Here is a 16,376-nt window from a genome sequence, read left to right as displayed (position 1 = left end):
CACAATGTCTAAGGTTCATAGACTTATATCAATGTGAAAAACTGTCTATACGAGGTGGTCATATATAAGAGACAATTCTTTATATAGTAAAACCTCTCTATAGTGATGCTCTATATATGAATAAACTCTATATAGTCATAAAAAATTCTAGTCCCAATTTAGGATAGTTATAAATAAGAATAAGCTCTACATTGTAATAAGTTATAATTTTTCTAATTCCCGCCTTAAGGAAAGTTGTCTCTACATAGTAATAATTATCTGTATATTACAAAAAAATATATGTTATGTAAAATTAAATGTTTAAAATAAAATAAAATATTTATTCAAAATTGTTTGGGACAATGATTTATGTTTTAACGTTGTTATCACATCTTTTACCTTACGAGTACATAATAGCTCGTTAGCATGGATACCTTCTTGTTGAAGCCAAAATATTTTTAGTTTCTCAAGCATATTTAGAGCTTCATGGCACAAGACTTTTTGTATTTCCGTACTATTATCCTTAGGATTATTTCCTTTCTCTTCTTGTCTAATTGCAACATTGATTTCTCATTTGGTTAAACTATACACGATTTGTTGCTCATTTGGATAATCGAAGAAGACATTAATATCCATTCGATTAATGTAGTGAATTTGTCGAATCTGATCACTCAATTCTATAGTGACTCTTTTATTCTCCTCATCTACTTTATTTGTAACTTACAATTCATTGACATTAGTGGTCCTTATTTTGCAGTGCTTAAAACCATTGATAATTATCTGTGGCTTCACATAAATTGATCATATATCAACTGTATTTACAGTTGTATCAATTACACTTATTTTTGTTAATTCTAAGAAATGATCTTTTATCCGTTTCAAAAGTAGGCAATTGAAACGTTGTATTGAAATTCTAATATTACTAAAATATGAATTGAAATCCTAATACTGTACTACTAAAACATGAATTATAAAATAAGAAATCAAAACTATAATTTTTGTAATTACATCTCCATTAAGTTATAATCTCTTTATAATAATAAAATTAGTTAGTCCCAACATTATGATTATAGAGAGGTTTTACTGTATAAGTTTGAAATTTGTTCACAACTATAAATGAAGTTGGACACTATATTTATAAGGTTGTTGTGTTGTTTGCCTCAACGAGGAATGACAAATTTCAAGTCATTTAAGTAGAAACTTTAGGGCAAAGACACTTTGTGGGTATATAATGTATTGAATAGACCCTGTGAATTTAATGTTTAGTATAAATACTATAACTAAACGTAAAATTCACACTTTGGTAACTCAGGGCATGTCTGTCTAAATCCTGAGTGGATAGAGTAGCATTTCTTATAGTATGTTTTCTTTGATAAAATTAAAAGATGACACCACATGTATATGGTCAATACTCTGGTTAGCTAGGAGAATGTACTTATGAACATTAAAAACTTTAATCCATAGATATGGAATTGATAACTCTTAAGTGAGATGAGAATGTCACCTTGAGTATTTTTCGGGGACTTTGATAATAATCTTGGCCAAGTATTTGATAATTAAATTTATCAAATTGAGACTATGCTTATATTTATGTAAATTATAAGAAAAATGGTTTCAACCGATTAAGATGTAATTATAGGAGTAAAACGGTAGATTTCTCCCAGCTCCAACTATCCATATTCTATGTGGATACACAAAAAATTTGGAAATTGCCATATGGATAGGGTTTTAATGTAAAATTAATCGAAATAATTTATTAAAGCTTTCTTAATAGAGTATCTAATTAAAGAATTCAATTTTGAGCTTTTAGTAGAATAGCCCATAATGAATAGATCAAGGCCCTATTTAAGAGTCAAATTGATAGTGTGCTCGCTCGTTGGAGTTTTAATTATAGGGAGAGCGACATTTTGGCACCCAGGGTTTGACGAAATGACACTTTCCCACTTGTCAAGTTTTAAAATGATACGTTCCTACCATTCGTCAAGTTTTGTTAGTGTTTTCTGTTAATGTTTGATTGAAAAGGTGAAAATACCCTTAAATAGTTTATTTCTTAATTGGTTTATTATAAATTAAAATTTAATTAAGTCAAAGTCTTTATTCGATTATTTATTAGTTCAAGTGTAAAGATACTTTTTTTCTTTGTTTATTTAATTAATTAGGAATATTGATTTTTTATATTAATTAGAAAAAAAGAAAAACATCATAAATATAATAGATTATTGAATAATAGTGATGAGATATTGATGACATTATAAATAAATAAATAAATATTAAGATCATTTAAGTTTAAACAATTTCATAACATTACTTATAACTTTTTAGGTGGGCCTAACTACTTTTTCTTTTTTGACTTTTTAGCTAATTAAAAATTTATAAAGTCAAATTTTTAAGGGTACTTTCGTCTTTTCAGTAAAATATTAACGGAAAACATAACAGAACCTAGCAAATGGTGGGAAAGTGTCATTTTTAAACTTGAAGGGTGGGAAAGCGTCATTTCATCAAACCTTGGGTGGGAAAATGTTGTTCTCCCTTAATTATATATGTCTATATCGGTCCCCTGTATAGCTCCATATTAAACTCTAAAGAAATTATTTTATTATTTGTTTTTAGAAATTATTTTATTATTGTTGTGAACAAAAATAAAATAAATATAGTTATAGAGTTTTTGAACCCTTGACCGTTAGCTTTAGTAAGACCCAAATCTACCACAAGGCCATGGGCTTTGAACGCATAAAGGGTAAGGCTTAATTTAATTATTGGATTATGAATCTTACTTTTATAATTAAAAGATTTTCTATTGACTTAGGGTTTATAGGGATGGCAAAAATCCCCTCGGGGACAGCCCCGCCCAGTTGGGGCCCGAGATGATATGCTTAAATTCAAGTATGGGCCAGCAATCATCCCCGCATTGATTTCTAGGCCCGACCTAACCACTAAACTCCAAAAGATATGAAGGCTTTATTTGATACACTTTTTCAAATGTTATTTTGGTTTTTTCAATAAAGTTAAAACTCAAAAATACATTTATTTTAATATTCTCAAAATCTTATTATATTTTATTCATCTCACAAAACATTAATAATTACCTTTCTCGTAAACATAACCCAATTTTACTTTTTTTTTCTTTTCAAAATATTATTCTAAAAAGTATCATAATAATGAATCAAACAGACCTTTAATTAAATAAATAAATTTTTAAGTGACAAGATTTTGCATCTTTAATGTATATTTGTTTCGAAGCTGATTTGTTTGTTTGCTTCACAATTATGTTTTGTAAAGAAAATATTGTAAGTTTGGAAAAAATAGTAATAATAAGAGAAATGTTTGCGTAATGCGTATGTAGTCCTATTTACTTATATTATATAAATAATTATGAGAAACAATAAAAACATAGGTAATAATTTTCAACTTATAGTCTTACTTTTATTTATCTTATTACAAAAGGCACGAAACTTAATACATGTGGTCAATACAAACTACTACTAATAGTTTACCAATATTAATATTTTACCAATCTAATGGATTTAGTCTAATCTAATAGCTTCACCACATTTTAAGTTTAATTGATTCTTAATATGTAATAAATATGTGGTTTTTTTTTGGGTTATTATCTCAAATGTGCTATTGATTTGCAATTTTTGTGAAATTCCTTTAATTGAAAGTAACAAATTATTTTTTTTCTTTTTGTTGTTAATAGGGGTTTAGATGCCCCTAGCTTCTGCATATTTTTTATGCTGATGCAAATTTTTAAAATAACTTTGAAAAAAAAAAATTACAATGACAATACCTAACTATAAGCTTTATGAAGTCATATATGGTTTATATAATTTTTTTAGAAAAAAAAAATGATAATTGAGGAATTCAAGTCGAGGAGAGGATTGAATCAAATTTCGGGGTTCCTTGACCCAATCCCCATATAAATTAAGCAGGGATCGGACTAGGGATACAGATGTGTCTTCAATTCGGGGACAAGAATGTGGATGGTCATATCCCTGACCTGTTGCCATCCCTAGTTTATGATGCCTATATAGGTGAAATTAAACCAAGGGATTTAATAATCATTCTATCTCCCAAAATCAGTATACAATATCCATAGTTAGTGTGTGAACGGCCGATGAATTCACTAATATTAAGGAAGATGATTAATATTTGTCATATAATATTTAGTGTTTTTGTGAACATGAGATACATTATAAATATGTTCCCTAATCGTTATGGGATATGACAACACTACAGATAAAACATTAACAGAATCTCATAATCTCCTTGGATGAGGTTTAAAATAAGTCAACAAAAATTTTGTACTAAGTAAACATGTAAAAATTTGTATGTGTATACAAAATATTCCACTTTATTATAAAAAAAAAAAAAAAAATTGGGAAATTGTACCAAGTAAACATTTACGTATAAGGTAAAAGCAAACATTCGGGTTTGACCCAAAGCGGATACATTGGCTCTTTTGGGCCTAGGTTGTTACCATTTGTATTAGATCATGGTATAAGACTATATGGACATAAGCTAGTGCAAAAAGGGGAACTAAAAGTCTAAAATAATGTCGAACCATTAGGATCTCTTATACCTAGTTATGGGCATTTATGTAATTTGCTTTCGTTTCGGTAGGTTATTTGTGTATAGATATATTGATCATTAAGTTAATGAATATTATTTCATCTGTTAGACGTTAAGAAGGTGTGTAGAAAAGTGAGGGTATATAAAAGTAAAAGTTTGGCTAGAAGTTAGATGATAATTCAATTTGTAAAAGTTAAATTAATTTAAAATATTTGAAATATTTAGAAGTTACTGACAACGTGGTTCTATAGATGAAAAGAAAACAAAAATTAAAGTGTTTTATCTGGGTAGTTTTGGAATTTTGCTAGGTGTATAGAGCAAATTTTTTAATGATGATATTTTGAAGTATGGTTGTGAATTGCCCCATACTTTGAAGGTATTGTCACCCTCCTATTACTCTTCTTAAAAAACAAAATTAAAAAAAAAAAAAAAATGTTCCATATTTCTAAATATGTGGACTTGGTAAATATTTTCACTAATATTAAGGAAAGTGATTGATATTTGTCATATAATATTAGTGTTTTTGTGAATTTATATGGCCCTATTTTAAGAGTTAAATTGAAAAATAACTTATTTTTAATTGTTTTTGTAAGTAAGACATTTGATACAAATTTTGGACAATTTCACCCTTGTTTTTCAATTCACTTCTTTCTTTCTCTTCTCTATTATTATTTTCTCTTAATTTTTTAGATTTATTTATTTATTTATTTTTGTATATGTTTTGGGGGTGTATACCATGGTCATATAAGTTTAATATAAGTGAAATAATTCATATGTAGGGAAAAACAAACTTGCACTTTGAATTTATGTTGGGATAAATTTGCTCTATATGACGGAACAATACCTCCCAAGAACAAAGAGAAAGAAGACGCTTTTATTAATTGACTAATAACTTATTTTCCAGACCACTATTATTTAAATACCCAACAAACCACACATTTCTAATGAAGCTAGGAATCCTATTTAATGTAAACTACATATAAGAAAGAGATCCTAATTAGCAACTAATCTGATTAGAATCCAAAAACAACTAAACTACTTCCATTGCTGCATAATCCTTGGACCATACTGGAGGCTGCCGAACTCTTCTTGAAATTCTTCTATCATTTTCAGCCTCGTCATCTGCATCTTCCTCCACTTTCTCAAGGTTGGAAGGCAACCCCCTAGAATCAGTAACCAAATTTGCAGCATCTTCCCAAGATGCATCCTCCAAAGGTAGTCCTTCCCACTGCACTAATAGCTTCTCCACCAACCCACCTTTCTATTGCACTATACGACGACCAACCACTGCGAAAGGTGAAACTAGAGGTTGTCCTTGATATGTCGAAGGCGACAGCCGTACTATATCTTGTGGTGGCATATCATGACATGGTTTCAATAAGGATACATGGAATACGAGATGAATCTGAGAGTTCGGTGGTAACTCTAGTTTATAGGCAACATTTTCCATGCGCTTGAGAATCTTAAATGGACCATAGAACCGTTTCCCTAGCTTCGAATATTTACCACAAAAAACAGAGAGCTGTCGTTATAGTTGCATCTTCAAATAGACCAAAGCTCTCTCCTGAAACTCCAAGAAATACCTATCTTGTCAGCTGATTGTACCATCTGTTGTTGTGCGCAAAGCAAATTGGACTTCAATTCCCGCAGAATGCTATCACGAGTCGCAAGAGTACTTTCCATTGCATCCAACTTAGATTCCCTTGCAACATACGGACGGATCAAAAGAGGGTCGCAACCATACACTAACTTGAATGGCGTAGTGCCTGTAGCTGAATGGAAGGAGGTGTTGTAGGAAAGTTCCACCTAAGGTAAGAAGTCAAACCATCTCTATGGCTGGTCCATAGTGAAACAACAAAGATACTGCTCTAACATGTGGTTGGTAACTTTCGTTATGTTGTCCGTTTGTGGATGATAAGCCGAACTATGGTTAAGTGTAGTATCGTTGAGTCGAAATAAATCCTGCCAAAAAGTACTCAGAAAAATAGGATCACGATCACTTAATATGGACTTGGGTAGACCATGTAATTTATAGACCATATGCAAGAATAAATCCGCAGCTTTGGCCGCTGTAAACCCCTTGTGTAGTAGACCAAAATGCGCATGCTTTAACAATTTATCAATCACTACAACAATCATTGTATAACCTACTGACACAGGTAGCCTAGTGATAAAATCCATCGCAACATCATCCCAAACTTGAGCTGGAATTGGCAGGGGTTGAAAAGGCAGACCGGAGAGAGAGCTTGATGTTTTGCTTGTTGACAAATGTGGCAATTTCTAATGAAATATTTAACATCAAAGCCTAATCCTTTCCAATAAAAATTTAAGGCAATCCTGCCTTCTGTCTTACGAATGCCACTATGACCTCCTATGGGAAAAGAGTGAAACTCCTCCATTAACTGCCGCCATAAGTCATCCCAAGGTGTAAGTAATTGATCTATCATACGCAGCGGAAAACAAAAATTCAATCGGTAAATCAATTACTTTTCTTTGCCAAGATCCGAGTATAGATTATACCGTTTACATGTTTATAAACAAAAATCTGTATAAAGTAAATCCATTCAAGGATTAGAATACTTACGTACATTTGGAGACTCCTTCGAATATTTCTGATTTCGAACACAAACACTATTCACTGGATACTGTTCATGTCAACTGTTCACGTGATTCTTTGCTAATCGATCGCACTCACGGAATTCCACGCGAAGATAATCCGCAGAACCTTTGATTATTTTGCTAGAACAATCAAGGGCTTCAAGAATCAAGAAAAGTTTTCATCTTAAGAGAGAGAGAGAGATAGGGTGGCTAGGGTTTTAATTGAATGAATAATTCTCATGTGTTTTAATTTTAAGTTGCAGTTATATAGTGTAACAATTAAAACCCTATTCCACTTAGGAATAGCCATGAGCTCCAACCCTAGTTCACTCTTGCAACCAAACACACCCTTTATGGTATTTTAATTAATTAATTATTATTATAATTAAAATAAATTAATATGTAATAATATATTAACATTCAATTAATAATAATAATTCATTTAAATATATACATAAATATATTTAAATATAATCTCACTAATTTAATTTTAATATTAAAATTAAATACAGGCAACAACCTCAGCAAATTTAATTGCACTGTGAGATTACCAAAATACCTTTTCGTCATGAAAGATGAAAATACCATTTTCACAAATTGATTATTAAATTATCTTCTAAGTGCGTGACCCATAGGCTCCTCATCGTATCGGCAGTATGTAGTATTACGATTAACACCAATTAATCGTCTCATTGTACACGGACGAAGATTAGCCCCTAGCAAGACATCATGGCCACTCGATAGATTCGAATTCAGCGAAACCGCAGCCTGTCAATGGTATGGTTACCGTGCAATCAAATCCTTTCGTCAACTATTATCTCATCGAGATTGAGATATAGAAATAGTGTCAACCTCAGATATCCTCGACATGTTTGTATTTAGTTACTGGACCAATGACAAGAATATTAAATTGGCTTGAGCATCAACTCAATCCCACTGTGGCCACAGATTTAGTGTCATTGCCATTTACTGAATTACCTAGTGAGATGACTTCTCCTGTACCCAGGAGTGATGAATCCTTTGTCAATCCACCATAGTCTTGATACACTTCTCAATGTAGCCAATCACTACCATATTGATAGCTCTGAATAGAACTACGTTGGGCTAGTGTCAAACTACACCAATTGGTGCACAAGGCGCTCCGGTGATCTCAAGTCTAAGGATCACATGCAACACCATCCGTTAGAGGATTTATTTCATAGACACTGCGGTTACTATCCATATGGAATCCTCTGGTGGGCTTGTCCAGTGAACTTGCCTCTAGCAAGCACCCATGTGTTGCACCAGGTTGTCAGCAAACAACCTTGACAAGTGAGCTCAGTCACTGCCTTTCGACAGGGTCGTTCAACACTATGATAGCCTTACCGTATTATCTGTGTCCTTGGTCAGAATAACACTAGGGCTATAGACGTTTCTAGAATGGCCACCATATGTGATCATAGGGTTCTCACTATCAAGATTTGAAACACTTGATACTCTCATCACAGTTTTACCAGCTTAAGGACATATATCATTACATACACGATATAGAAGAATATGCCTTTTATTGATAAATAAACATTTATTACAAAGTCAATTTTACAATAATTGATTAGCTCTAGGGCACCTACTCTAACACAAGGTGACACCGTAATACGCCCATGGTAAAACAACAATTTATCATGAACAGAATACCCTGGGTGCAAGCTTGGATCCCTTTGTACCTGCTTGATCAACTCGGCACATGTGGTATCTTGAAAAAGGGTCTCCTGAATCTGCTGTAAAATGTCAAAAATCAAGACTGTTAAAGCAAGTACTTTCGATTCCTCAGTTTCTTCATGCTGGCGAGACAAAGCATTGGCGGCAACATTGTCTTTTCCTAGCTTGTAAATGACGATAATATCAAAGTCGAGCAACTTGATAAAGTAGTTGTGTTGTTCGGGTGTTTGGATCACTTGTGAGAGAAGATTTCGTAAACTTTGCTGATTAATGTGGATAAGAGATTTACGCCCAAAAAGATATTGATGCCAATGCGTCACAACTTCCATTACCGCAAATAACTCTCTCACATACGCGAAAGCTCGTTGTAGTCTTGACGACAATTTCTTACTAAAGAAACAATTGGGTGGCCTTGCTGCATGAGAACAGCCCTTATGCCAATGCCTGAGGCATCGGTTTCAACCACAAACATGTCGTGAAAATTCTATAAGGCCAAAATATGTGCTTTAGTCATTGCCAATTTTAGATTATCAAAAGCGTTCTAAGCGTCCGTGGACCACGGAAACTTGTTCTTCTGCAGTAGGAGGTAAAGGGTGCGGTCAATTTAGCATAAGACTTTACAAAACGCCGATAATACCCAGTTAACTCCAGGAAGCCACGCAATTGTCGTACTGTGCTTGGGATTGGCCAATCGGACATGACTTGAATCTTTGCTAGGTTAGCTTCTACCCCTTCAATCGGAACAATATTATGGCCTAGGTACTCTAGATTATTGACGCCAAATACACATTTTTTCATTTTAGCAAACAACTGATTTCCCCTCAAACACTATAGTATAGTCAAAAGATGGCGCACATGATCCTCTAGCCTATGACTGTACACTAAGATGTTGTCAAATAAAATAATAACAAACTTACATAGGAACAGACGAAATCGTCATTCATTGTACTTTGAAAGGTTGTTGAAGCGTTAGTGAGACCAAACAGCATCAACACAAATTCATAGTGACCCTCATGGGTGCGAAAAGCCATTTTGAAAATGTCCTCCTCTGCCATTCGAATTTGATGGTAACCGGAACGAAGATCAATTTTAGAGAATATAGTCACACCAAACAATTCATCCAGAAGCTCATCCTTCGTAGAAATGGGAAATTTGTCAAGAATGGTATTTTCATTCAAAGCCTTGTAATCCATACAGAAACGCCATGAACCATCGCGTTTTTTAACCAATAAAACCGGTGAGGAAAATAGAGTGCAACTTGGATGAATAAACCCGCTTTCTAGCATTTCACACACCATGCACTCTAACTCACCCTTCTGCAAATAGGGATACTGGTATGGCTTAACTTGAACAGGTGGAGTAGCGGCATGAAGAGGAATCCAATGATCACTAAGGCGTTAAGGAGACAGCTCTATAGGAATGTTAAAGACTGACCCATAGTGCATTAAAACGCTGCCGATGGTTGGTGTAAGAGCAGAATTTTGTAGTTGTGTATCCGGCGAAAAGGAACCTAAAATATCAAAACATTGGAAAGATTCATCAATGGAATTCATATTGAACAAATGTTCCAATTGATGGAACTAAATCGGGGCAATTTGTTGAGGTTTTGGCCTTGCAAAGTCAAAGAGTTGCCCTTCCAATTGAAGGAGATGGTTAAAGCCTTGTAATCCATAAGGATAGGACCCAAAGTCGCCAGCCACTACACTCCCAAAATAAGATATGCACCACAGATTGGTAGGACAAATAAATCCACTGAAATTCATGGCCATCCAGTAGCAGAGAAGCATTTGCACACACCCCAAAACAAAACATGTGATCTCCATTGCCAATCATTACGATAAAGTTGGTAAAAGCCACTATAGAGAGACCCAAATGAATAGCCACTCTCTCCTGTGTGAAATTATGGGTAAAGCCGCCATCAATTAAGATTTCCACTTATTGGCCCTGAAGACGCCTACTTATCTGGATGGTACTTGGATTGCGCTATCCCAATATGGCATGCAAACTAATTACAGCCATCTTCTGATCCCTGGATTGTCAGCACTGTTTGTGGTCTCAATCTCAGTTAACATATCTTCATCCTCCTCAGCAGTGAGTAAGTAGAACTTGGCCTTATAGCGATGTCCAAGATGAAAACATTCATCACAATTAAAACAAAATCCTTTTTCATGGCGCGCCTGAATTTGAGCTAGAGTTAAACGCTTAATGGGAAGCAAAGTGGCATGCCCGTTTGATGAGACCTTTCAATGACGAAGTGGCTTTGGTGTGAGTAGAAAGGGCAGTAGCCTAAATGATAGAGTATATCCTAGTCTCTGAGAAGCACAACTACGCGAACCCGACATACGTAACTATTGTCTTAATAAACCCAATTTATCCCCCTGAAGCCGAGCCATTCCCATTGCTTACGTTAAAGAAGTTAGTTGAAATGAGCAAACCTCATGTTGAATATCAGATTTTAGGCCCGAAATAAAAAAACTAAGGAGAAAGGAATTAGAAACACTCCTGCGACTTTATTGGACAACTCCTCAAATTGATCCTGATACTCAGCAACTAACCTTTTTTGCGAAATCTTGGCCAATTGCCCTTGGTATTATACAAAAGCCGATGGACCAAAACAAGTTTGTAAATCTTGTGGGAAGGATCGCCATGAGAGTAGTTGTCCGTTGGCGTGCATCCAACGATACTAAGACAATGCAAGGCCCTCCATATGGAAGGAAGTGATGGTTAAGCGAGGCATATGTGGAGAATTATGATAATCGAAAAATTGTTTAGCCTGAAAATGCCAACCTTCAGGGTCTATACCGTTAAAGCAAGGAACTTCCAATAAAAAAGGCTTGAAAGGAATGCCCCTCGAGTTCGTGTGCTGAAATCTTGAAGCAGAAGAAGAAGTAGCGACTCCTATCTGATTACTATGCGTACCACCTCCTATCAATGGTAGCGCACTCTGCTGTGTCTGCTACTTATCCGCGCGTTCTGCATCCAAAACGGAAACCTTCACACCAAGTTCTTTTAAAAATTGCCCCAAGGACTCCAATTATTCAACCCTTAGCGGCCTGACTTGTCACCAGTTGACTAACCTGTGTATCAAGAGTTTTCAAACGAGTACTGTCGGCCATTGGACAAAAGTACCAATTGTTAGGATAAATCTGCTCTACATGAGGGAACAGTACATCCCAAGAATAAAGAGAAAGAAGAGACTTTTATTGATTGACTGATAACCTATTTTCCAGACTACTATTATTTAAATACCCAACAAACCACACATTCCTCATGCAACTAGGAATCCTATTTAATGTAAACCACAGATAAGAAAGAGATCCTAATTAACTACTAATCTAGTCAGAATCCAAAAACAACTAAACTATTTCTATTGCCGCATAATCCTTGGACCATATTGGAGATTGCTGAACTCTTCTTGAAATTCTTCTTTCATTTTCAGCCTTGTCATCCGCATCTTCCTCCACTCTCCTAACAATTTCCTTCAATTTTGATTTTTTCTTAACAGATCTATCAAGAATTAAAGTAATGCAATTAAGTTTGGTCATAGATCCTTACAAAGTATTCTTCATTTTACTATTTTATTTGATTTTTATTCTTCAAATCTGATAGGATCATTTTGAGGATTTGACTTTTATTTATTTGCTTGATTCAGGAGAATGATGAAAGACAAAACAACACAAACACTAACTCTTCATATTCTACAGAATGAATCAGATAGAACAAGCTTTTAAAATTCTACTGTAAGTGATATCATTTATTAGGAAAAGAAAAGAAAAAAAAAAAGGTCAAAATTAAAGTTTTTAATGGATATGAAAAAGAGTAATGCGATACCCTCTTTAAATAACTTTTTTCAAATTACAGTGTTATCCTTAATTAAACTTAGATAAAAAGGCAAATACAATTTTAAAGTAACTGTACATCAATTCATAGCATCAGTATATGAAAAATGAATAATTGGGATTTAGGCAAGAAGTGAATATTTAATACAAAAACAAAAATATAAAATAAAATATGGATGTTATTAGAATGTCTATTGTCCTTTATAGTAAATTTATTTAAAGATCACTTTCCATTCAAGAAACTCTAACCTCTATTGTACAATTCGTTTCAGAGAAAGAAAAAAAACTGTTTCTATTATTCAACTTCAGTCTTGAGTACAAAGACATATTACATTTGTTATATACAAACCTTATTAACCATGGTTAAGTCAACCATAGTTAAGTACACTCTAACTAATCAACTAATTATAACAAACTAATTATAACAATTAAAAACTGTACAATAAACCCAATACCCCCCTTCAAGTTGGTGGGTGATGAATATCAAGTACCCCCAACTTGTATAAGAGATGACAATGAAGAGAAGTAGCAACAGCCTTAGTAAACAAATCAGTAGGCCATTCTTGAGTGGAAACATGAATGGGATGCACCAATCCTTCCTTAATCTTAGTACGAACGATGTGACAATTGATGTCAATATGCTTCGTACGTTCATGGAACATCATATTGGAAGCAATGTGAATTGCGGACTGATTATTACAACCAAGAGGAATGGGTAGTAGAAGTGTAAAGCCAAGATCAGTCAAGAGCTGAGTGAGCTAAACAAGTTCACAAACCGTGGAGGCCATGACATGATATTTAGCTTTAGAGGAAGATTTAGAGACAAAGACCTAACGCTTAGATTTCCAGGATAGCAAAGAACTTCCCAAGAAAATGCAGAAGCCAGTCACAGACTTGTGAGTCATAAGGCAAGAAGCCCAATCAGAGTCACAAAAAGCCTGAAGATGTAGTGAGCCATGTGTTGGAAAAAACAAACCCAAACCAGGAGAGCCTTTGACATATTTAACAATCTTAAGAGCAGCATTAATATGTGATTGCTTAGGCTGATGCATGAATTGGTTGAGTAGGTTTACTGCAAAACTTAGATCAGGTCTAGTTAAGCACAAATAGAGCAATTTATCAATCACCTTTTGATAGATCGATGGATCAATAAAGATAGAAACCTACTGACCAGGAAAAGCATTATCATACTCCACATTAGTGAGCTTCAAATGAGGATCAAGGGGAACCAAAGTTGGCTTGGCAGTAGCCAATCCAGAATTAGCTATCAATTTCAAAGCATACTTTCGTTTGCACAAACTTATACCTTTGGAAGAGCTTGCAGCCTCAAAACCTAAAAAATATCTAAGAGAACCTAGGTCTTTTAACTTGAAATGTGAGTGTAATAGATCCTTAGTAGCCTGAATCAAAGAACTATCACTACCAGTGATCACCAAATCATCAACATACACAAGTAATATAACAATATGTGCATTGTGTTTCTTAAAGAAGAAAAAATGGTCTGAAGGTGACTGTTGGAAACCACCTGTCAACAAGGTAGCAATGAGTTTAGTATTCCAGGCCCTAGATGTTAGTGTATGCCGTAGAAACCATTCGTGTTGTCGGTTTCATAGCTTTTTATTTTGTATCAATATATCATAGATAATATAAGAAAGAGCTCTTCAATTCATATATATAAATTGCTTCATTTATTCAGTCATGCATTTAAAATAAAGTATGTATATGAATTGTCCAGATGATTCATTTAATTGGTAAATGAATTTATCAAAAGGTTCCCTATGGAAGTAATATTATTTGGGCAACTATTTGCATAGTAGGTATACTAGATGCTTCTGAAAGATATCATGAGTTGATATACGTATGGATGATGATGATAGTCATGTTAATGGGGCATTAGTATGGATTAGCAGTTAGTGAACTGTTTTTTGAATGTGACCGAATAACGACAAATTACTTCGAAAAACATGTAGTCAATGATTTATTGTTTGGTTATATCAGTGCATGATGTAGTCCTTTGACTTGAGACATTGTGGTCGGATCCAATATGGATGCGTATGGTTCATATGGTGTATAAGTACGAGACTAGTCATGTTTCGTATGATAAAGCCTATTTGGTCATGCGAAATCGAACGATGGTCAAGACGGGATCCATTGACTCAAAAATATAGGATCAGGAGTATCGCTGACTCCATCCAGATTTGAGTTCCTGGATGAATGTCGATAAATGTTGGAAACCAAAATCTCTGGCCAGAGTATATTATTAGTCATATGAAAGTAAGTTTGTGATGACAAGCTCCGGACATATTGATCGACGATTCGATAGAAGATCAAGTTTAGGATTTTGACGTTCCATGAATCTGTACTCGATCAGGATATATCAATGGAGGGACTTTACCTGCATAGTACATATGATCTGAAAAAAGGGTTCAATGAAGTATTTCTTCATTGTGGTTTAGGGACTATGACACATTGCTAGATATTTACCATAGTTGTTGGGCCTCTGGATAGGTTTCCGGATTCATCCGAAACTGGCTCACGGTTAATCCACGGTGGACCTACATGGTCACACCAATAGCCTTGAAAAGTTAGAGAAGGATAAGAGAGAGAAATGATTATTTGAAGAGGGCTAGCACCTTCCGAGGGTAATGACAGAATTTTTATGGTAATTGTTACATAGAAAATTATTCGTGACATTTTAAAGGTTAAAATGTCAAGCAATAATTAATTGTATTTAATTATTATATCTTAAAGCGTTAAGATAAATGAGATGAACTAAAATAACCTTTTAATAGTTAAAGGGCAAAAGGGTAAACTTACGGGTTGTTAACGTAAACTAGTGTAATTTACATGGGCCCTTAAATAATATTGATTATTCAAAGGCCTTTTAGAATAAGATTTTATTAGGGCATGCAAGTGGAAGACAAGTAATTACAAAATGACCCATGTATATATAAATGCAAATAGTTGCATTTTAGGTTAAGTTGTTCATTGTTCACTCAAAAGCAAAACACAAGCTCTTTTTCTATGGTTTGGTCACCCTCTCTTTCTCTCAAGGTGGTGTTAAAGTGTGGAGGGTTCATAGCTTTGAATCTTGGCTTCATCAAACCTAAGCTTTAAGGAGAAGGTATAATGTTAATTTATACTTTATTTAAAGTTTTTGAATCCTATAATCCATATCTTAGCTTGCATGTCTTGTTTACATGCTTTCCATCATTTTTCCACCACTTCTTCATGGTTTTTTTTCACTAGAGGCCCGTTTCAAGCCATATAAAGACTTGTGGAGCTTACAAGCTAAAGGCTTTTCATGCCGGTTAGAAAAACCTTGTGGTAAGTGCATATATATTTCCACTTGAAGGTCCCTTTATGAAAAAGCATTGTCAACATCTAAATGATAAAGAAGCCAATCTTTCATGGATGCTATTGCCAAGACTAACCTCACTATCTCCATCTTCACTACAGGAGAAAAAGTCTCCTCATAACAATTCCAGCTTACTGGGTAAACCCCTTGGCCACTAACTTAGCTTTATATCTCTCTAAAGTCCCATCAACTTTATACTTGAGCTTGTAAACCCACTTACTCTCTATTGGAACTTTACCAGAAGGCAGGGGAATCAGAGACCGTGTCCTATTTCTTTCCAAAGCCTTAATCTCTTATTGCATACTACAATCCAGTTGGGATCCTTGGATGCTTGG

The sequence above is a fragment of the Pistacia vera genome, unplaced genomic scaffold (genome assembly GCF_008641045.1).
Source record: "Pistacia vera cultivar Batoury unplaced genomic scaffold, PisVer_v2 Contig495, whole genome shotgun sequence".
NCBI lineage: Eukaryota > Viridiplantae > Streptophyta > Magnoliopsida > Sapindales > Anacardiaceae > Pistacia > Pistacia vera.
This window is presented reverse-complemented; position numbering follows the sequence as displayed.